This window comes from Arachis hypogaea, chromosome 18 (genome assembly GCF_003086295.3).
Source record: "Arachis hypogaea cultivar Tifrunner chromosome 18, arahy.Tifrunner.gnm2.J5K5, whole genome shotgun sequence".
In the NCBI taxonomy this organism is placed as follows: domain Eukaryota; kingdom Viridiplantae; phylum Streptophyta; class Magnoliopsida; order Fabales; family Fabaceae; genus Arachis; species Arachis hypogaea.
Genome location: NC_092053.1, coordinates 41,496,266 through 41,518,681, shown reverse-complemented (window position 1 = coordinate 41,518,681; position 22,416 = coordinate 41,496,266). Strand labels below are relative to the sequence as shown.

The 22,416-nt window shown below is 38.1% G+C and overlaps 1 non-coding gene across 1 annotated transcript; it reads right to left on the bottom strand.

Moving 5' to 3' along the window:
* Positions 1-6,448: 6,448 nt before the first annotated feature.
* On the bottom strand, positions 6,449-6,556 carry LOC112773940 (small nucleolar RNA R71). The gene has a single exon (XR_003188459.1). It is a non-coding gene; the product is annotated as a small nucleolar RNA R71 (small nucleolar RNA).
* Between the last annotated feature and the right edge of the window lie 15,860 nt (positions 6,557-22,416).

Below are 22,416 nucleotides of genomic sequence, written 5' to 3'. Positions count from 1 at the left end.
TGCGCACTGTCACTTGTGCCCCACATTCGTAGGTTTGAAGCTCTTTATAGTCATCCCTTCCTAGATCCTACTTGGAATACCACAGACAAGGTTTAGACTTTTCGGATCCCAGGAATGCTGCCAATGGTTCTAGCCTATACCACGAAGATACTAATCTCACAGACTTGATCCCCTGTATTAGATATCAAAGAGAATACTCTCCAGCTGGCGTCCAATGACTACGTTGAATATCATGTAGACCGCTTTGTGGTTGTCAGGCACGCGGATCTTGGTTAAGCGAGTAACGAAGATTGGATGATTGTCACGGGTCACCCCTTTATTCTGACTTAACTGAATTAAGAACAAGAGTATATCTTGGAGAAGAAGTAGGCATGAATTGAAGGAAAAACAATAGTACTTGCATTAATTCATGAGGAACAACAGAGCTCCACACCTTAATTTATGGGGTGTAGAAACTCCACCGTAGCAAATACATAAGTGAAAATAGGGTAGGCATGGTCGAGTGGCCAGCCTCCCATGGAGGTTTCAAAGTGTAAAAGTTACATAATATGGTCCAAGACTGTAAAATAAATCTCTAAAAGTAGTTTTTATACTAAACTAGTTACTAGGGTTTATAGAAAATGAGTAACTAAGTGCAGATAGTGCAGAAATTCACTTCTGGGACCCACTTGGTGTGTGCTTGGGCTAAGCATTAAAGCTTTTTCATGCTTAGGCTATTCCTAGAGTTAAACGCCAGCTTTGGTGCCAGTTTGAGAATTTAACGCTGGTTTTAGTGCCAGTTCTGGCGTTTTACGCCAGAATTCCTTAGGCTGACTTTGAACACCTGTTTGGGCCTTCAAATCTCAGGCAAAGCATAGACTATTATATATTGCTGGAAAGCCCAGAAAGTTTACTTTCCAACGCAATTAAAAGCGTGACAATTGGACTTTTGTAACTCCAGAAAATTCACTTCGAGTGCAGGGAGGTCAGAATCTAACAGCATCTGCAGTCCTTTTTCAGCCTCTGAATCTGATTTTTGCTCAGGTCCCTCAATTTCAGCCAGAAAATACCTGAAATCATAGAAAAATAAACAAACACACAGTAAAATCCAGAAATGTGATTTTTGCATAAAAACTAATAAAAATATAATAAAAACTAACTAAAACATACTAAAAACTATGTAAAAACAGTGCCAAAAAGGGTATAAATTATCCGCTCATCACAACACCAAACTTAAATTGTTGTTTGTCCCCAGCAACTAAAAACAAAATAGGATAAAAAGAAGAGAATATACAATAAATTCTGAAAACATCTATGAAGATCAGTTTTAATTAGATGAGCGGGGCTAGTAGCTTTTTGCTTCTGAACAGTTTTGGCATCTCAATTTATCCTTTGAAGTTCAGAATGATTGGCATCTATAGGAACTCAGAATTCAGATAGTGTTATTAATTCTCCTAGTTCAGTATGTTGATTCTTGAACACAGCTACTTTATGAGTCTTGCCCGTGACCCTAAGCATTTTGTTTTCCAGTATTACCACCGGATACATAAATGCCACAGACACATAACTAGGTGAACCTTTTCAGATTGTGACTCAGCTTTGCTAGAGTCCCCAGTTAGAGGTGTCCAGAGCTCTTAAGCACACTCTTTTTGCTTTGGACCACGACTTTCACCGCTCAGCCTCAAGCTTTTCACTTGACACCTTCACGCCACAAGTACATGGTTAGGGATAGCTTGATTTAGCCGCTTAGGCTAGGATTTTATTCCTGTGGGCCCTCCTATCCATTAATGCTCAAAGCCTTGGGTCCTTTTTATTACCCTTGCCTTTGGTTTAAAGAGCTATTGGCTTTTTCTGCTTGCTTTTTCTCTTTTTTTTCGCATATTTATTTTTTTTTCTGCAAGCTTTTGCTTTTCACTGCTTTTTCTTGCTTCAAGAATCAATTTTATGATTTTTCAGATTATCAATAACATTTCTCTTTTTTATTATTCTTTCAAGAGCCAATAATTTTAACATTCATAAACAACAATATCAAAAATATGCACTGTTCAAGCATTCATTCAGAAAACAAAAAGTATTGCCACCACATCAAAATAATTAAACTATTTTAAAATTTGAAATTCATGTACTTCTTGTTCTTTTTCAAGTAAAAACATTTTTTTTATTTAAGAAAGGTGAAGGATTCATAGGACATTCATAACTTTAAAGCAAAGGCACTAGACGCTAATGATCATGTAATAAAGGCACAAACATAGATAAACATAAAGCATAGGGGATGAAAAATAGAAAAATAAGAACAAGGAAATTAAAAAATGGGTCCACCTTAGTGATGGCGGCTTGTTCTTCCTCTTGAAGATCTTATGGAGTGCTTGAGCTCCTCTATGTCTTTTCCTTGCCTTTGTTGCTCTTCTCTCATGGCCTTTTGGTCCTCTCTAAGTTCATGGAGGATGAGGGAGTGTTCTTGGTGCTCCATTCTTAGTTGCTCCATGTTAGAACTCAAATATCCTAAAGAAGTGTTGAGTTGCTCCCAATAGTTATGGGAGAAAAATGCATCCCTTGAGGCATCTCAGGGATTTCTTGATAAGGAATTTCCTCATGCTCTTGTTGAGGTCCATGAGTGGGCTCTCTTGTTTGCTCCATCCTTTTCTTAGTGATGGGCTTGTGAGATGAATCTCTCCATCTCCCATGACTCGGAGGTGGAAGCAATTGCCTTCCTTTTCCTCTTTCTAGAGGTTTCTCCGGCCTTAGGTGCCATTAATGGTTATGGAAAAACAAAAAGTGGGGCTTTTCCACACCAAACTTAAAATGTTTGCTCGTCCTCGAGTAAAAGAAGAAAGAAAGGAGGAGAAGAAGAAGAAATGGAGGAGATGGAGATGTGTGGTGGGTTCAGTGATGAGCGGATAATTTATACGCTTTTTGGCATTATTTTTAGTATATTTTTAGTATGATTTAGTTAGTTTTTATTATATTTTTATTAGTTTTTAATTAAAAATCACATTTCTGGACTTTACTATGAGTTTGTGTGTTTTTTTATGATTTCAGGTAATTTCTGGCTGAAATTGAGGGACCTGAGCAAAAATCTGATTCAGAGGCTGACAAAGGACTGCTGATGCTGTTGGATTCTGACCTCCCTGCACTCGAAGTGGATTTTATGGAGCTACATAACTCCAAATGGCACGCTCTCAATTGCGTTGGAAATTCGACATCCAGGGCTTTCTAGCAATATATAATAGTCCATACTTTGCCCGAGTTTAGATGACGCAAACTGGCGTTCAATGCTAGCTCTCTGCCCAATTCTGGAGTCAAATGCCAGAAACACATTGCAAAGCAGAGTTAAACGCCCAAATTGGAACCAAAGCTGGCGTTTAACTCCAAGAAAAGTCTCTACATGTTTAAAGCTCAAAGCTCAGCCCAAGCACACACCAAGTGGGCCCCAGAAGTGGATTTCTGCATCATTTACTTATTTTTGTAACCCTAGTAACTAGTCTGATATAAATAGGACCTTTTACTATTGTATTAGACATCTCTGGATGTTTAGTTCTTAGATCATGGAGGCTGGCCATTCGGCCATGCCTATACCTTTTTCTTATGTATTTTCAACGGTGGAGTTTCTACACACCATAGATTAAGGTGTGGAGCACTGCTGTACCTCGAGTATTAATGCAATTACTACTATTTTCTATTCAATTCAAGCTTATTCCTATTCTAAGATATTCATTCGCACCCAAGAACATGATGAATGTGATGATTATGTGACGCTCATCACCATTCTCACCTATGAACGCGTGCCTGACAACCACTTCCATTCTACATGCAAACAAGGCTTGAATGTGTATCTCTTAGCCTCTTGATCGTGAGATCAGAGTCTTCGTGGTATAAGTTAGAACCCATGGACGGCCATTCCCGAGATCCGGAAAGTCTAAACCTTGTCTGTGGTATTCCGAGTAGGATCTGGGAAGGGATGACTATGACGAGCTTCAAACTCGCGAGTGCTGGGCGTAGTGACAGACGCAAAAGGATAGTAAATCCTATTCCAGTATGATCGAGAACCGACAGATGATTAGCCATGCAGTGACAGCGCATTGGACCATTTTCACTAAGAGGGCGGGATGTAGCCATTGACAATGGTGATGCCCAACATACAGCTTGCCATGGAAGGGAGTAGGAATGATTGGATGAAGACAGCAGAAAAGCAGAGGTTCAGGAGGAACAAAGCATCTCCATACGCTTATCTAAAACTCTCACCAATGAATTACATAAGTACCTCTATCCTATTTTATATTTTATTTCTATTTTAATTATTAATTCACCATAAACATTTGAATCCGCCTGACTGAGATTTACAAGATGACCATAGCTTGCTTCAAGCCGACAATCTCCGTGGGATCGACCCTTACTCACGTAAGGTTTATTACTTGGACGACCCAGTGCACTTGCTGGTTAGTTGTGCGAAGTTGTGACAAAGAGCTAAGATTATGAACGCGCGTATTGAGTTTTTAGCGCCGTTACCAAGGAATGAACGATCACGATTTGATGCACTTCTTCATTTTTCACAAATTAATTTTCGAAAAACACCAAAAAATTTAATAAAAACATAAAAACCAAAAATATTATGTTTCTTGTTTGAGTCTAGTGTCAATTTTTGAGTTTGGTGTCTATTGCATGTTTTGAAAATTTGTGCATTTTTCGAAAACTCATGCATGTGTTCTTCATGATCTTCAAGTTGTTCTTGACAAGTCTTCTTGTTTGATCTTCATGTTTTCTTGTTTTGTGTCTTTTGTTATTTTTCATATGCATTTTTACATTCATAGTGTCTAAGCATGGAAAATTTCTAAGTTTGGTGTCTTGCATGTTTTTCTTTTCTTAAAAATTTACAAAAATAAGTTCTTGATGTTCATCATGACATTCAAAGTATTTTTAGTGTTGATCTTGACATTCATAGTGTTCTTGCATGCATCCTTTGTTTTGATCCAATATTTTAATGCATTGAGTCTTGTTGATGTTTCTCTCTCTCATCATTAAAAATTCAAAAATCAAAAAAATATCTTTCTTTTTTTTTATCTCATAATTTTCGAAAATTTGAGTTGACTTTTTTAAAAATTATTAAAATTTAGTTGTTTCTTATAAGTCAAATCAAATTTTCAATTTAAAAATTCTATCTTTTTCAAAATCTTTTTCAAAAAAATCAAATCTTTTTCATTTTTTTCTTTCATATTTTCGAAAATTTCAAATTAATTTTCAAAATCTTTTTCTTATCTTTATTTCATAATTTCAAAATCTTCACTAACAATTAATGTGATTGATTTTTAAGTTTGTTACTTGCCTAGTAAGAAAGATTCAATCTTTAAATTTTAAAATCATATCTTTTTGTTTCTTGTTAGTCAAGTAATCAACTTTAGTTTTCAAAATCAAATCTTTTTAAATTTCTTTTACAAATCTTTTTCAAAATAGATTTCAATCACATCTTTTCAAAATCAATTTCAAAATCTTTTCTAACTTCTTATCTTTTCAAAATTGATTTTCAAATCTTTTTCAATTAATCTTATCTTTTTGTTTGATTCCTATCTTTTTCAAAACTACCTAACTAATATTTTCTCTTTCTAATTTTCGAAAATCCCTTCCCTCTTTTTCAAAATTCAATTTTAATTAACTAATTGTTTTAAATTTTAATTTAATTTAATTTCAATTTTCAATTTTCGAATTTTAACTTTAAATTTTATTTTTATTTAAATTTTTTAATTCTTCTCTTTCTCATCTCCTTCTATTTATTTATTCATCTACTAATACTTCTCTTCCACCCAAAATTCGAACACCATCTCCCTCTTTGTGTTCGAGTTTTTCTCTTCCCCTTCTTATATTCTTCTCTTCTTATACTTGCATAAGGAATCTCTATACTGTGACATAGAGGATTCCATATTTTCTTTTGTGTTCTCTTCTTTTTCATATGAGCAGGAACAAGGATAAGAATATTCTTGTTGAAGCCGATCCTGAACTTGAAAGGACTCTGAAGAGGAAGCTAAGGGAAGCTAAAGCACAACTCTCTGGAGAAAATCTGACAGAATTTTTCGAAAAAGAAGGAGACATGGCTGAAAATAATAATGCAAGGAAGATGCTTGGTGACTTTACTGCACCAAATTCCAATTTACATGGAAGAAGCATCTCAATCCCTGTCATTGGAACAAACAATTTTGAGCTTAAACCTCAATTAGTTTCTCTGATGCAACAGAACTGCAAGTTTCATGGACTTCCATCAGAAGATCTTTTTCAGTTCTTACCTGAATTCTTGCAGATATGTGATACTGTTAAGACCAATGGGGTTGATCCCGAGGTCTACAGGCTCATGCTTTTCCCATTTGCTGTAAGATACAGAGCTAGAATATGGTTGGATTCTCAACCTAAGGATAGCCTGAACTCTTGGGATAAGCTGGTCACGACTTTCTTAGCCAAGTTCTTTCCTCCTCAAAAGCTTAGTAAGCTTAGAGTGGATGTTCAAACCTTCAGACAAAAAGAAGGTGAATCCTTCTATGAAGCTTGGGAGAGATATAAGCAACTGACTAAAAAGTGTCCTTCTGACATGCTTTCAGAATGGACCATCCTGGATATATTCTATGATGGTCCGTTTGAGTTATCAAAGATGTCACTGGACCATTCTGCAGGTGGATCCATTCACCTAAAGAAAACGCCTGCAGAAGCTCAGGAACTCATAGACATGGTTGCAAATAACCAGTTTATGTATACTTCTGAAAGGAATCCTGTGAGTAATGGGACGCCTCAGAGGAAGGGAGTTCTTGAAATTGATGCTCTGAATGTCATATTGGCTCAGAATAAACTATTGACTCAGCAAGTCAATATGATTTCTCAGAGTCTGAATAGATTGCAAGCTACAACCAATAGTTCTCAAGAGGCATCTTCTGAAGAAGAAGCTTATGATCCTGAGAACCCTGCAATAGCAGAGGTGAATTACACGGGTGAACCCTATGGAAACACCTATAATCTCTCATGGAGAAATCATCCAAATTTCTCATGGAAGGATCAACAAAGGCCTCAACAAGGCTTTAATAATGGTGGAAGAAATAGGTTTAGCAATAGCAAGCCTTTTCCATCATCCACTCAGCAACAGACAGAGAATTCTGAGCAGAGTCCATCTAGCTTAGCAAATATAGTCTCTGATCTATCTAAGGCCACTTTAAGTTTCATGAATGAAACAAGGTCCTCCATTAGAAATTTGGAGGCACAAGTGGGCCAGCTGAGTAAAAGAGTCATTGAAACTCCTCCTAGTACTCTCCCAAGCAATACAGAAGAAAATCCAAAAGGAGAGTGCAAGGCCATAACCTTGCTTGGTGTGGCCGAATCCAGAGAGGAGGAGGAGGAAGTGAATCCTAGTGAGGAAGACCTCCTGGGACGTTCAATGACCAATAAGGAGTTTCCCTTTGAGGAACCAGAGGAATCTGAGGCTCATCTAGAGACCATAGAGATTCCATTGAACCTCTTTTTACCATTCATGAGCTCTGATGACTATTCATCTTCTGAAGAAGATGAAGACATTGTTGAAAAGCAAGTTGCTCAATATTTAGGAGCAATCATGAAGCTGAATGCCAAATTATTTGGTAATGAGACTTGGGAGGATGAACCTCCATTGCTCATCAAGGAACTAAATGCCTTGGTTCAGCAAACTCTACCTCAAAAGAAACAGGATCCTGGTAAATTCCTAATTCCCTGTAACATAGGCACAATGACCTTTGAGAAGGCCTTGTGTGACCTGGGGTCAGGCATAAACTTAATGCCACTCTCTGTAATGGAGAAACTTGGGACCCTTGAGGTACAGGCTGCCAATTTCTCATTAGAGATGGCAGATAAATCCATGAAACAGGCTTATGGATTAGTAGAGGACGTGTTAGTAAAGGTTGAAGGCCTTTACATCCCTGCTGATTTCATAATCCTAGACACTGGGAAGGATGAGAATGAATCCATCATCCTTGGAAGACCCTTCCTAGCCACAGCAAAAGCTGTGATTGATGTGGACAGAGGAAAGTTGGTCCTTCAACTGAATGAGGACAACCTTGTGTTTAAGACTCAAGGATCTCCTTCTGTAACCATGGAGAGGAAGCATGAAGAGCTTCTCTCACTGCAGAGTCAACCAAAGCCCCCACAATCAAACTCTAAGTTTGGTGTTGAACCCTCATATTCAAACTCTAAGTTTGGTGTTGGGAGGTCCCAACAATGCTCTGAACATCTGTGAGGCTCCATGAGAGCTCACTGTCAAGCTATTGACATTAAAGAAGCGCTTGTTGGGAGGCAACCCAATGTTATTTAATTATGTTTATTTATTCTCCATTGCTATTTTATGTTTTCTGTAGGTTGATGATCATGTGAAGTCACAAAAATTACTGAAAAATCAGAAACAAAATGAAAAACAGAATGAAAAACAGCACATCCTGGAGGAAGAGCTTACTCGCGTTTAAACGCTAGTAAGGCTAGCAGAATGGGCGTTAAACGCCCAGTCTGGCACCATTCTGGGCGTTTAACACCAGAAATGGGCACAAGACTGGCGTTTAACGCCAGAACAGAGCATGAAACTGGCGTTAAACGCCAGAAACAAGCAGCAGTCTGGCGTTTAAACGCCAGGATTGCACTCTGAGGAAAGCTGGCGTTAAACGCTAGAAACAAGCATAGAGCTGGCGTTTAACGCCAGAAACAAGCATGAAAGTGGCGTTTAACGCCAGAAATAGGCAGCAGTCTGGCGTTAAATGTCAGGATTGCATACATAGGGCGTTTTACATGCCTAAAGGGTGCAGGGATGTGAAATCCTTGACACCTCAAGATCTGTGGACCCCACAGGATCCCCACATACCTCAACTCACCTTCTCTCTTCTTCCTCACACAATCCAATAACCCTCTTCCCCAAACACCCATTCACCAATCACCTCAATCTCTCTTCCCCATCACCTCTTCACCACTCACATCCATCCACACTTTCCCATAAACCCCACCCACCTTCAATATTCAAAATCTCTTTCCCACCCACACCCACCCTAAATGGCCGAATCCTAACCCCCCTCCCTCCACTATATAAACCCCTCATTCTTTCTTCATTTTCACACAACACAACCCTTTCTTCTTCCCTTGGCCGAATACACACCTCTCTCCCTCTCCTCCATTCTTTTTCTTCTTCTCCTTCTTTCTCTCTTCTTTTGCTCGAGGACGAGCAAACATTCTAAGTTTGATGTGGTAAAAGCATAGCTTTTTTTGTTTTTCCATAACCATTGATGGCACCTAAGGCCAGAGAAACCTCAAAAAAGAGGAAAGGGAAGGCAATTGCTTCCACCTCTGGGTCATGGGAGATGGAGAGATTCATCTCAAGGGTCTATAATTCAGTGGTAGAGCATTTGACTACAGATCAAAGAGCCATGAGGGGGGAGCAACAAAGGCAAGGAAGAGATATAGAGGAGTTCAAGAGCACCATTGGTTCTTCAAGAAGAGGAAGACGCCACCCTCACTAAGGTGGACCCATTCCTTAATCTCCTTGTCTATTTATTTTTCTGTTTTCATTCTCTATGCTTTATGTTTATGTTTGTGTCTTTACTATATGATCATTAGTGTCTAGTAACTATGTCTTAAAGTTATGAATGTCCTATGAATCCATCACCTCTCTTAAATAAAAAATATTTTAATTACAAAAGAACAAGAAGTACATGAATTTCAAATTCATCCTTGAAATTAGTTTAATTATATTGATGTGGTGACAATACTTTTTGTTTTCTGAATGAATGCTTGAACAGTGCATATGTCTTTTGAATTTGTTGTTTATGAATGTTAAATATGTTGGCTCTTGAAGAATGATGAAAAAGGAGAAATGTTATTTGATGATCTAAAAAATCATAAAATTGATTCTTGAAGCAAGAAAAAGCAGTGAATACAAAAGCTTGCAGAAAAAAAAAAAGAAAAAATGGCGAAAAAAAAGAGAGAAAGAAAAAGAAAAAGCAAGCAGAAAAAGCCAATAGCCCTTAAAACCAAAAGGCAAGGGTAATAAAAAGGATCCAAGGCTTTGAGCATCAGTGGATAGGAGGGCCCAAAGGGATAAAATCCTGGCCTAAGCGGCTAAACCAAGCTGTCCCTAACCATGTGCTTGTGGCGTGAAGGTGTCAAGTGAAAAACTTGAGACTGAGCGGTTAAAGTCGTGATCCAAAGCAAAAAGAGTGTGCTTAAGAACTCTGGACACCTCTAATTGGGGACTTTAGCAAAGCTGAGTCACAATCTGAAAAGGTTCACCTAGTTATGTGTTTGTGGCATGTATGTATTCGGTGGTAATACAGAAAAACAGAGTGCTTTGGGCCACGGCCAAGACTCATAAAGTATATGTGTTCAAGAATCAACATACTGAACTAGGAGAATCAATAACACTATCTAAATTCTAAGTTCCTATAGATGCCAATCATTCTGAACTTCAAAGGATAAGGTGAGATGCCAAAACTATTCAAGAGGCAAAAAGCTACTAGTCCGGCTCATCTGATTGGAGCTAAGTTTCATTGATAGTTTGGAGTTTATAGTATATTCTTTTCTTTTTATCCTATTTGGTTTTCAGTTGCTTGGGGACAAGCAATAATTTAAGTTTGGTGTTGTGATGAGCGGATAATTTATACGCTTTTTGGCATTGTTTTTAGTATGTTTTTAGTATGATCTAGTTAGTTTTTATTATATTTTTATTAGTTTTTAATTAAAAATCATATTTCTGGACTTTACTATGAGTTTGTGTATTTTTCTGTGATTTCAGGTAATTTCTGGCTGAAATTGAGGGACCTAAGCAAAAATCTGATTCAGAGGCTGACAAAGGACTGCTGATGCTATTGGATTCTGACCTCCCTGCACTCGAAATGGATTTTTCTGGAGCTACAGAACTCCAAATAGTGCGCTCTCAATTGCGTTGGAAAGTAGACATCCCGGGCTTTCCAGAAATATATAATAGTCCATACTTTGCCCGAGTTTAGATGACGCAAACTGGCGTTCAACGCCAGCTCTCTGTCCAATTCTGGAGTCAAACGCCAGAAACACGTTGCAAAGCAGAGTTAAACGCCCAAACTGGCACCAAAGCTGGCGTTTAACTCCAAGAAAAGTCTCTACACGTTTAAAGCTCAAAGCTCAGCCCAAGCACACACCAAGTGGGCCCCAGAAGTGGATTTCTGCATCATTTACTTATTTCTGTAACCCTAGTAACTAGTCTGATATAAATAGGACCTTTTACAATTGTATTAGACATCTCTGGACATTTAGTTCTTAGATCATGGAGGCTGGCCATTCGGCCATGCCTAGACCTTGTTCTTATGTATTTTCAACAGTGGAGTTTCTACACACCATAGATTAAGGTGTGGAGCTCTGCTGTACCTCGAGTATTAATGTAATTACTACTATTTTCTATTCAATTCAAGCTTATTCTTATTCTAAGATATTCATTCGCACCCAAGAACATGATGAATGTGATGATTATGTGACACTCATCACCATTCTCACCTATGAACGCGTGCCTGACAACCACTTCCGTTCTACATGCAAACAAGGCTTGAATGTGTATCCCTTAGCCTCCTGATCGTGAGATCAGAGTCTTCGTGGTATAAGTTAGAACCCATGGACGGCCATTCCCGAGATTCGGAAAGTCTAAACCTTGTCTGTGGTATTCCGAGTACGATCTGGGAAGGGATGGCTGTGACGAGCTTTAAACTCGCGAGTGCTGGGCGTAGTGACAGACACAAAAGGATAGTAAATCCTATTCCAATATGATTGAGAACCGACAGATGATTAGCCATGCAGTGACAGCGCATTGGACCATTTTCACTGAGAGGACGGGATGTAGCCATTGACAACGGTGATGCCCAACATACAGCTTGCCATGGAAGGGAGTAGGAATGATTGGATGAAGACAGCAGGAAAGCAGAGGTTCAGGAGGAACAAAGCATCTCCATACGCTTATCTGAAACTCTCACCAATGAATTACATATGTACCTCTATCCTATTTTATATTTTATTTCTATTTTAATTATTAATTCACCATAAACATTTGAATCCGCCTGACTGAGATTTACAAGATGACCATAGCTTGCTTCAAGCTGACAATCTCCGTGGGATCGACCCTTACTCACATAAGGTTTATTACTTGGACGATCCAGTGCACTTGCTGGTTAGTTGTGCGAAGTTGTGACAAAGAGCTAAGATTATGAACGCGCGTATTGAGTTTTTAGTGCCGTTACCAAGGAATGAACGATCACGATTTCGTGCACCATTCGGCCAAGGGAGGGTGAAGTGTATTTGATGGGTTGGGTTTGGGAGGAAAATAGTTTGAATTTGAAGGGTGAGGTAGGTAGGGTTTATGATAGATGGATGTGAGTGGTGAAGAGAGTATAGAGAAGAGGGTAAGATTTGATAGGTGAAGGGTGTTTGGGGAAGAGGTCTTGAGGTGATTGGTCAAGGGTGTATGGGGAAGAGTGTCATGAAAAGGTGTGAAGAGGAGAGAAGAAGAGATGTGGTAGTTAGGGATCCTGTGAGGTCCACAGATCCTGAGGTGTCAAGGAATTCTGCTCCCTGCACCATTCTGGCGTTTAAACGCCCATTGTGTGCCAAATCTTGCGTTTAACACCAGCTCTGCTCACTTTCCTGGCGTTGAACGCCAGTCTGCTGCCCCTTTCTGGCGTTTAACACTAGCCAGACACCCTTTTCTGGCGTTAAACGCCAGTCTGTCTGCCATTTCTGGCGTTTAACACCAGCCAGATGCCAGTCACTCTTTTCTGGCGTTAAACGCCCAGAATGGTGCCCATTCTGGCATTTAAACGCCAGTAAGCCTGTCCTCCAGGGTGTGCTATTTTTCATGCTGTTTTTGATTTCGCTTTAATTTTTTTGTTGTTTTTGTGACTTCACATGATCATCAACCTAAAGAAAACATAAAATAACAATGGAAAATAAATAAATATAATTAAATAACATTGGGTTGCCTCCCAACAAGCGCTTCTTTAATGTCAATAGCTTGACAGTGAGCTCTTAGAGAGCCTCACAGAGATTCAGAGCTTAATGGTGGCCTCCCAACACCAAACTTAGAAGTTGAGTGTGGGGGCTCTGTTTGACTCTGTATTGAGAGAAGCTCTTCATGCTTCCTCTCCATGGTTACAGAAGAAGATCCTTGAGCTTTAAATACAAGGTATTTGATAAAACACTATTTTATGGTTTATCTTGTGCTTAATTGAGTGGTTTTTATCAACTCTTTACCCGCTTATTCATACTATTTGCATGGTTTTACTTTTTCCTTCCGAATTTTGTGCTATGATTGAAAACATGCTTCTTTGGGCTTTAAATTGCTTATTATTAATCCTCTTTTATTATCATTCGATGCCTTGATATGTGTGCTAAGTGATTTCAGAGATTATAAGGCAAGAATAGCTTAGAGGATGGAAAGGAAGCATGCAAAAGTGGAAGGAATACAAGAAGCTGAAGGAACAGCTAAGCTGTCCAGCCTGACCTCTTCGCACTCAAACGATCATAACTTGAGCTATAAAGGTCTAAATGATGCGGTTCTAGTTGAGTTGGAAAGCTAACGTTTGGGGCTTCGAAATGATATATAATTTGCTATAGTGGCCGTACATCTAGGCAACACGAACGCGTGCTCCACGCAGAGGCATCGCAGTGACGAAAAACCAGCGTGGCAGATTTTACAACCAGCGATTTCTGGGCTATTTTTGACCCAGTTCTCGGCTCAGAAAACACATATTAGAGGCTATAAAGTGAGGAAATGCATCCATTCATCATTGGACAATTTCATACAACATACATTCATACATAATTTTAGGATTAGATGTAGTTTTTAGAGAGAGAGGTTCTCTCCTCTCTCTTAGGATTAGGATTTAGGATTTAGGATTTCTATTATGATTAGGCTACTTCTCTTCAATTACAGGCTCAATGTTCTTTAATTTAATATCTCTTCTACTATTATTTATTTTATTATTTAGTTATTTATTTTCCCAAATTTGATTTATGAACTTTCTCGTGTTAGATTTGAATATTTTATTTAATATAATTTGAGGTATTTCAGATTTAAGATTGTTTTATTTTATTTATGTTATGAATGTTTTCGATTTATCCAAATTATTTTCATTCGAGTAGATTTTCTTCCCTTTTGACTTTGGTTGAGTAATTGGTGACACTTGAGTTATCAAACTCAGCAGAAGATTGAGATTTGGGAATTGTTGATTAATTTGGATCGCTCTAAAGCTAGTCTTTCCACAGGAGTTGACTAGGACTTGAGGATCAAATTAATTAGTCCACCTAACTTTCCTTTGTTTAGTAAAGGTAAACTAAGTGGGATTAAACCCAATTCTCATCACACCTGATAAGGATAACTAGGATAGGAATTCCAATTCTTATACCTTGCCAAGAGATTTTCTTAATTATTAATTTATTTTTCCTGTCATTTAATTTACTTGCTCCTTATTTCAAAAACCCAAAAATTCTACCTTTTCCATAACCAATAATAAATACACCTCCCTACAATTCCTTGAGAGACGACCCAAGGTTTGAATACTTCGGTTATAAATTTTATTAGGTTTTGTTACTCGTGACAACCAAAACTTTTGTACGAAAGGATTCTCTGTTGGTTTCGAAACTATACTTACAACGCGATTATATTTGTGAATTTCTTTACTGACAGAAAACCAGTTCGTCAAAATGGCGCCGTTGCCGGGGAATTGCAAATGTGTGCCTTATTATTGGTTATTGTAAATATTTCTTTTCTTTTGCTTGTTTATTTATTTTTTTTCTTAATTTTTTATTATTAGCTATTATGAATTCTCACCCTTTTGGCTATGAGTTTGGTTATAATCATGTTACAGGAAGAGGAGATTTCAATGAAAGCTTGGGTCATGGATGAGACAATCAAATAGGGGAGGAGCCATAAGGATTTGATCAACCCTCTTGGCAACAACCACCTCCAAGGCACTATCAACAACCATTCTATGATACGCACCAAGACAATGGTTATGGTGGACCTCTTCGTGACAATCAGTAGTCATCATTCAATTGAAGGACTAACTCTCCTCTGTCCACATCAATCACAGCTCTTGCTGTGGCTAGGAAGGGTCTTCCAAGGACGACGGATTCATCCTCATCCTTTCCAGTGTCTAAGATTATAAAATCAGCAGGGATGTACAGGCCTTCAACCTTCACTAAGATATCCTCTACAATTCCATAAGCCTGTTTCCTTGAATTGTCTGCCATCTCTAGTGAGATTCTTGCAGCTTGCACCTCAAAGATCCCTAGTTTCTCCATTACAGAGAGGGGTTTGAGGTTTATACTTGATCCCAGGTCACACAGAGCCTTCTCAAAGGTCATGGTGCCTATGGTACAAGGTATTAAGAACTTTCCAGGATCCTGTTTCTTATGAGGTAATTTCAGTTGAACCAGATCATTCAGTTCATTGATGAGCAATGGTGGTTCATCCTCCCAAGTCTCATTACCAAATAGCTTGGCATTTAGCTTCATGATAGCTCCTAGATACTGAGCAACTTGCTCTTCAACAATGTCTTCATCCTCTTCAGAGGAAGAATACTCATTAGAGCTCATAAATGGCAACAGTAAGTTCAGTGGAATCTCTATGGTCTCTGTATGAGCCTCAGATTCCTTTGGTTCCTCATGAGGGAACTCCTTAGTGGCCAGTGGACGTCCCTTGAGGTCTTCCTCACTGGAAATCACTGCCTCTTCCTCCACTCCAGGTTCGGCCGTGTGGGGTATGTTAATGGCCTTGCACTCTCTCTTTGGATTTTCTTCTGTATTGCTTGGGAGAGTACTAGGAGGGAGTTCATTAACTCTTTTACTCAGCTGACCCACTTGTGCCTCCAAATTTCTAATGGAGGACCTTGTTTTAGTCATGAAACTTTGAGTGGTCTTACTTAGATCAGAGATTATGGTTGCTAAGTCAGAGAGGCTCTGCTTAGAATTCTTTGTCTATTGCTGAGAAGAAGATGGGAAAGGTTTGCTATTGCCAAACCGTGTTCTCCCACCATTATTATTATTGAAGCCTTGATTAGACTTCTGTTGATCCTTCCATGAAAGATTAGGATGATTCCTCCATGAAGAATTGTAAGTGTTTCCATAGGATTCTCCCATGTAATTCACTTCTTCCATTCCAGGATTCTCAGGGTCATAAGATTCTCCTTCAGAGGAGGCTTCCTTAGTACTGCCGGATGCAGCTTGCATTCTAGCCAGACTCTGAGAAATCATATTGACTTGCTGAGTCAATATTTTGTTCTGAGCCAATATGGCATTCAGAGTATCAACCTCAAGAACTCCTTTCTTCTGAGTCATCCCATTATTCACAGGATTTTCTTCAGAAGTGTACATGAACTGGTTATTTGCAACCATTTCAATGAGTTCCCGGGCTTCTTCAGGCATCTTCTTCAGATGAAGAGATCCACCAGCAGAGTTGTCCAATGACATCTTGGACAATTCAGACAGATCATCATAGAATATACATATGATGCTCCATTCTGAAAGCATGCCAGAAGGAGACCTTCTTATCAATTGCTTGTATCTTTCCCAAGCTTTATAGAGGGATTCACATTCCTTCTGTCTGAAGGTTTAGACTTCCACTCTAAGCTTACTCAACTTTTGAGGTGGAAAGAATTTTGCCAAGAAAGCATTGACTAACTTTTCCCAAGAGTTCAGGCTTTCTTTAGGTTGTGAGTCCAACCATGTCCTAGCTTTGTCTCTTACAGCAAAAGGAAAAAGCATAAGCCTGTAGACCTCAGGATTAACCCCATTGGTCTTAACAGTGTCACAGATTTGCAAGAATTCAGCTAAAAACTGATGAGGATCTTCCAATGGAAGTCCATGAAACTTGCAATTCTGCTGCATTAGAGAAACTAATTGAGACTTAAGCTCAAAGTTGTTTGCTCCAATTGCAGGAATTGAGATGCTTCTTCCATAGAAGTCAGAAGAGGGTGCAACAAAGTCACCAAGCATCTTCCTTGCATCTCCACCATTGTTGTTGGGTTCGGTCATGTCTCCTTCTATTTCGAAAATTTCTGTAAGGTTATCTCCAGAGAGTTGTGCTTTAGCTTCCCTTAGCTTCCTCTTCAGAGTCCTTTCAGGTTCAGGATCAGCTTCAACAAGAATGTCTTTATTCTTGTTCCTGCTCATATGAAAAAGAAGAGAATAAAAAAGAATAGGAATCCTCTATGTCACAGTATGGAGATTCCTTTATGTGAGTAGAAGAAGAGAAGAATAGAAGAATGGTATAGAGAGAAGAGATGAAGAATTCGAACACAGAGAGGGAGATAGGGTTCGAATTATAAGAAGAGACGTGTTAGTAAATAAATAAAATAAATAGGAAGAGATGAGAGTAGGAAGAAATCGAAAATAATTAAAAATATTTTTTTATTTTAAATTAAAATTAAAATTCGAATATATGAAAAGGAATAAAATTAAAATTTAAAACAATTAGTTAATTAGAGAGAGGAAAGTAGTTAAATGGTTTTGAAAAAGATAAGAATTTTAAAATCAAACAAAAAGTTAAGTAGTTAATTGAAAAAGATTTGAAAATCAATTTTGAAAAGATGAGAAGTTAGAAAAAGATTTTGAAATTGATTTTGAAAAAGATATGATTGAAAATCATTTTGAAAAAGATTTGAAAAGGAAATTAAAAAGATTTGATTTTTGAAATTAAAGTTGATTACTTGACTAATAAGAAACTAAAAGATATGATTCTTAGAGTTTAAAGATTAAATCTTTCTTAATAGGCAAGTAACAACTTGAAATTTTTGACTCAAAACATTAAATGTTAGCATTAATTTCGAAAATATGAAATAAAAGTAAAAAAAAGATTTTGAAAGTTAATTTTAAAAATTTTCGAAAATTTTTAAGTAAAAAAATGAAAAAGATTTGATTTTTGAAAAGATAAGATTTTTAAATTGAAATTTTGACTTGACTCATAAGAAATAACTAAATTTTAAAAATTTTTGACTAAGTCAATCCAAAATTTCAAAAATTAGGAGGAAAATAAGGGAAAGATATTTTTTGATTTTTGAATTTTCAATGTTGAGAGAGAAAAACACAAAATTGAAACAAAACATAAAAATTATGAATCAAAACAGCTAATGCATGCAAGAACACTTTGAATGTCAAGATGAACACCAAGAACACTTTGAAGATCATGATGAACACCAAGAATATATTTTTGAAAATTTTTAAGAAAAGAAAAACATGCAAGACACCAAACTTATAAATTTTTAATGTTTAGACACTAATAATTCTAAAATGCATATGAAAAACAAGAAAAGACACAAAACAAGAAAAATTAAAGATCAAACAAAGACAATCATCAAGAACAACTTGAAGATCATGAAGAACATATGCATGAATTTTCGAAAATTTAAAGAAAAATTAAAAAGATGCAATTGGCACCAAACTTAAAATTTGACACTAGACTCAAACAAGAAACACAAAATATTTTTGGTTTTTATGATTTTATTAAATTTTTTTTTTGGATTTTTTGAAAATTAATTTTGGAAAAACGAAAAGGAAGAAAAAAATTTGAAAGATTTTTGAAAAACTTTTTGAAAATAAAATAAAGGTTGACAAGAAGAAAATTACCTAATCTGAGCAACAAGATGAACCGTCAATTGTCCAAACTCGAACAATCCCCGGCAACGGCGCCAAAAACTTGGTACACGAAATTGTGATCTCTGATAACTGTGCTAGAAAACTTGATACGCGCGATCCTGATCTCAACTCTTCTTCACAACTCCGCACAACTAACCAACAAGTGCACTAGGTCGTCCAAGTAATACCTTACATGAGTAAGGGTCGATCCCACGGAGATTGTCGGCTTGAAGCAAGCTATGGTCACCTTGTAAATCTTAGTCAGGCAGATTAAATTGGTTATGAGGTTTTGATAATTAAAACGTAAATAAAGCATAAAATAAGATAGAAATACTTATGTAATTCATTGGTGGGAATTTCAGATAAGCGTATGGAGATGCTTTGTTGCGTCTGAACCTCTGCTTTCCTACTGCCTTCTTCCAACCATGTGTTACCTCCTTCCATGGCAAGTTGTATGATCCTCTCGGATGAAAACAAATCCATATGCGCTATCACCGCACGGCTAATCATCTGTCGGTTCCCGCTAGCGTCGGAATAGGACCATTGTCCTTTTGCACACTGTCACTTGCGCCCCACATTCACAAGTTTGAAGCTCTTTACAGTCATCCCTTCCCAGATCCTACTCGAAATACCACAGACAAGGTTTAGACTTTCCGGATCCCAGGAATGCTGCCAATAGTCCTAGCCTATACCACGAAGATACTAATCTCACAGACTCGGTCTCCTGTATTAGATATCCAAGAGAATATACTCCAGCTGGCATCCAATGACTACGTTGAACATCATGTAGACCGCTTTGTGGTTGTCAGGCATGCGGATCTTGGCTAAGCGAGTAACGAAGATTGGATGATTGTCACGGGTCACCCCTTCATTCTGACTTAACTGAATTAAGAACAAGAGTATATCTTGGAGAAGAAGTAGGCGTGAATTGAAGGAAAAACAATAGTACTTGCATTAATTCATGAGGAACAGCAGAGCTCCACACCTTAATCTATGGGGTGTAGAAACTCCACCGTAGAAAATACATAAGTGAAAATAGGGTAGGCATGGCCGAGTGGCCAGCTTCCCATGGAGGTCTCAAAGTGTAAAAGTTACATAATATGGTCCAAGACTGTAAAATAAATCTCTAAAAGTAGTTTTTATACTAAACTAGTTACTAGGGTTTACAGAAAATGAGTAACTAAGTGCAGATAGTGCAGAAATCCACTTCCGGGGCCCACTTGGTGTGTGCTTGGGCTGAGCATTGAAGCCTTTTCGTGCTTAGGCTGTTCCTAGAGTTAAACGCCAGCTTTGATGCTAGTTTGGGCGTTTAACACTGGTTTTAGTGCCAGTTCTGGCGTTTTACACCAGAATTCCTTGGGCTGACTTTGAACGCCTGTTTGGGCCATCAAATCTCGGGCAAAGTATGGACTATTACATATTGCTGGAAAGCCCAGGATGTCTACTTTCCAACGCAATTAAGAGCGCGCCAATTGGGCTTCTATAGCTCCAGAAAGTTCACTTCGCATGCAGGGAGGTCAGAATCCAACAACATATGCAGTCCTTTTTCAGCCTCTGAATCAGATTTTTGCTCAGGTCCCTAAATTTCAGCCAGAAAATATCTGAAATCACAGAAAAATACACAAACTCATAGTAAAGTCTAGAAATATAATTTTTGCATAAAAACTAATAAAAATATAATAAAAACTAACTAAAACATACTAAAAACTATGTAAAAATAGTGCCAAAAAGGGTATAAATTATCCACTCATCAATGGGCTAGAGGGTATCCGAGAGGCAGAGGAGGTAGGAAAAATATAAATCAGTAGAAGAAGCCTCAATCAGAAGTAAACAAGGGGGCAACTCCTTCTGTGCATTCCCGAATTGTCTTCCCTTCCGATGGGGAGACTTGCCCGAAAGGAATTCCTTCTCCCATGAAGATAGAAAAGGGTAAGGCAATAGCTCAATCTTCTGGGGTTGATAAGAACAAGGAAGTTGATGTTGATGAAGAATATTTTGATGAGGGGGACGATGACATGGTGGGGACAATTTCGATCATTCCAATTGAATATTTGGGGGAGTATGAAGGTGACTGGTGTACGAAATTGTGATCATCAATGGCGCCATCAACATGGTACGCTCAATTGTAATCTCAACTCTTTATCACAACTCGCGTAAGGGTCGATCCCACGGAGATTGTTGGTATGAAGCAAGCTATGGTCATCTTGTAAATCTCAGTCAGGCGGATTCAAATGGTTATGGAGGATGAATGATTAAAAGATAAATAAAAACATAAAATAAAGATAGAGATACTTATGTAATTCATTGGTGAGAATTTCAGATAAGCGTATGAAGATGCTTTGTCCCTTCCGTCTCTCTGCTTTCCTACTGTCTTTATCCAATCCTTCTTACTCCTTTCCATGGCAAGCTGTATGTTGGGCATCATCGTTGTCAGTGGCTACAATTCCATCCTTTCAGTAAAAATATTCAACGCACTCTGTCACAGCATGGCTATTCATCTGTCGGTTCTCGATCATGTCGGAATAGAATCCAGTGATTCTTTTACGTCTGTCACTAACGCCCCACAATCACGAGTTTGAAGCTCGTCACAGTCATTCAATCCTTGAATCCTACTCAGAATACCACAGACAAGGTTTAGACCTTCCGGATTCTCAAGAATGCCGCCATCAATTCTAGCTTATACCACGAAGATTCTGATTAAGGAATCCAAGAGATAAACACTCAATCGAAGGTAGAATGGAGGTGGTTATCAGGCACACGTTCATAGGTGAGAATGATGATGAGTGTCACGGATCATCACATTCATCAAGTTGAAGAACAAGTGATATCTTAGAATAAGAACAAGCTGAATTGAATAGAAGAACAATAGTAATTGCATTGATACTCAAGGTACAGCAGAGCTCCACACCTTAATCTATGGTGTGTAGAAACTCCACCGTTGAAAATACATAAGAACATGGTCTAGGCATGGCCATGAGGCCAGCCCCAAAACGTGATCTAAGGTAGCATAGAACTACTCAAAGATTCCTCTCCAATTCTCTTAATACAATAGCAAAAGGTCCTATTTATAGAGAACTAGTAGCTTAGGGTTTACAAAAACTGAGTAAATGACGTAAATATCCACTTCCGGGCCCACTTGGTGTGTGCTTGGGCTGAGCATTGAAGCATTTTCGTATAGAGATTTTTCCTGGAGTTAAACACCAGCTTTTGTGCCAGTTTGGGCGTTTAACTCCCACCTTGGTGCCAGTTCCGGCGTTTAACGCTGGGAATTCTTGAGCTGACTTTGAACGTGGGTTTGGGCCATCAAATCTCGGGCAAAGTATGGACTATTATATATTGCTAGAAATCCCAGGATGTCTACTTTCCAACGCAATTGAGAGCGCGCCAATTGGGCTTTTGTAGCTCCAGAAAATCCACTTTGAGTGCAGGGAGGTCAGAATCCAACAGCATCTGCAGTCCTTTTTCAGCCTCTGAATCAGATTTTTGCTCAGGTCCCTCAATTTCAGCCAGAAAATACCTGAAATCACAGAAAAACACACAAACTCATAGTAAAGTACAGAAGAGTGATTTTTATTTAAAAACACAATAAAAACTAACTAAAATATACTAAAAACATACTAAAAACAATGCCAAAAAGCGTATAAATTATCCGCTCATCAGTGACCCCAATGAAGATTATGATTCGGAGGATGAAGAAGCCTTTTCCTTTATCCGAATTGAAGATGAGCCTGGTTATTTCTTGCGGCCTACTGAGAAACAGATGTCTCATCTTCTCCCACTTCATATAACAACTACTTTGAGTGGGATAAG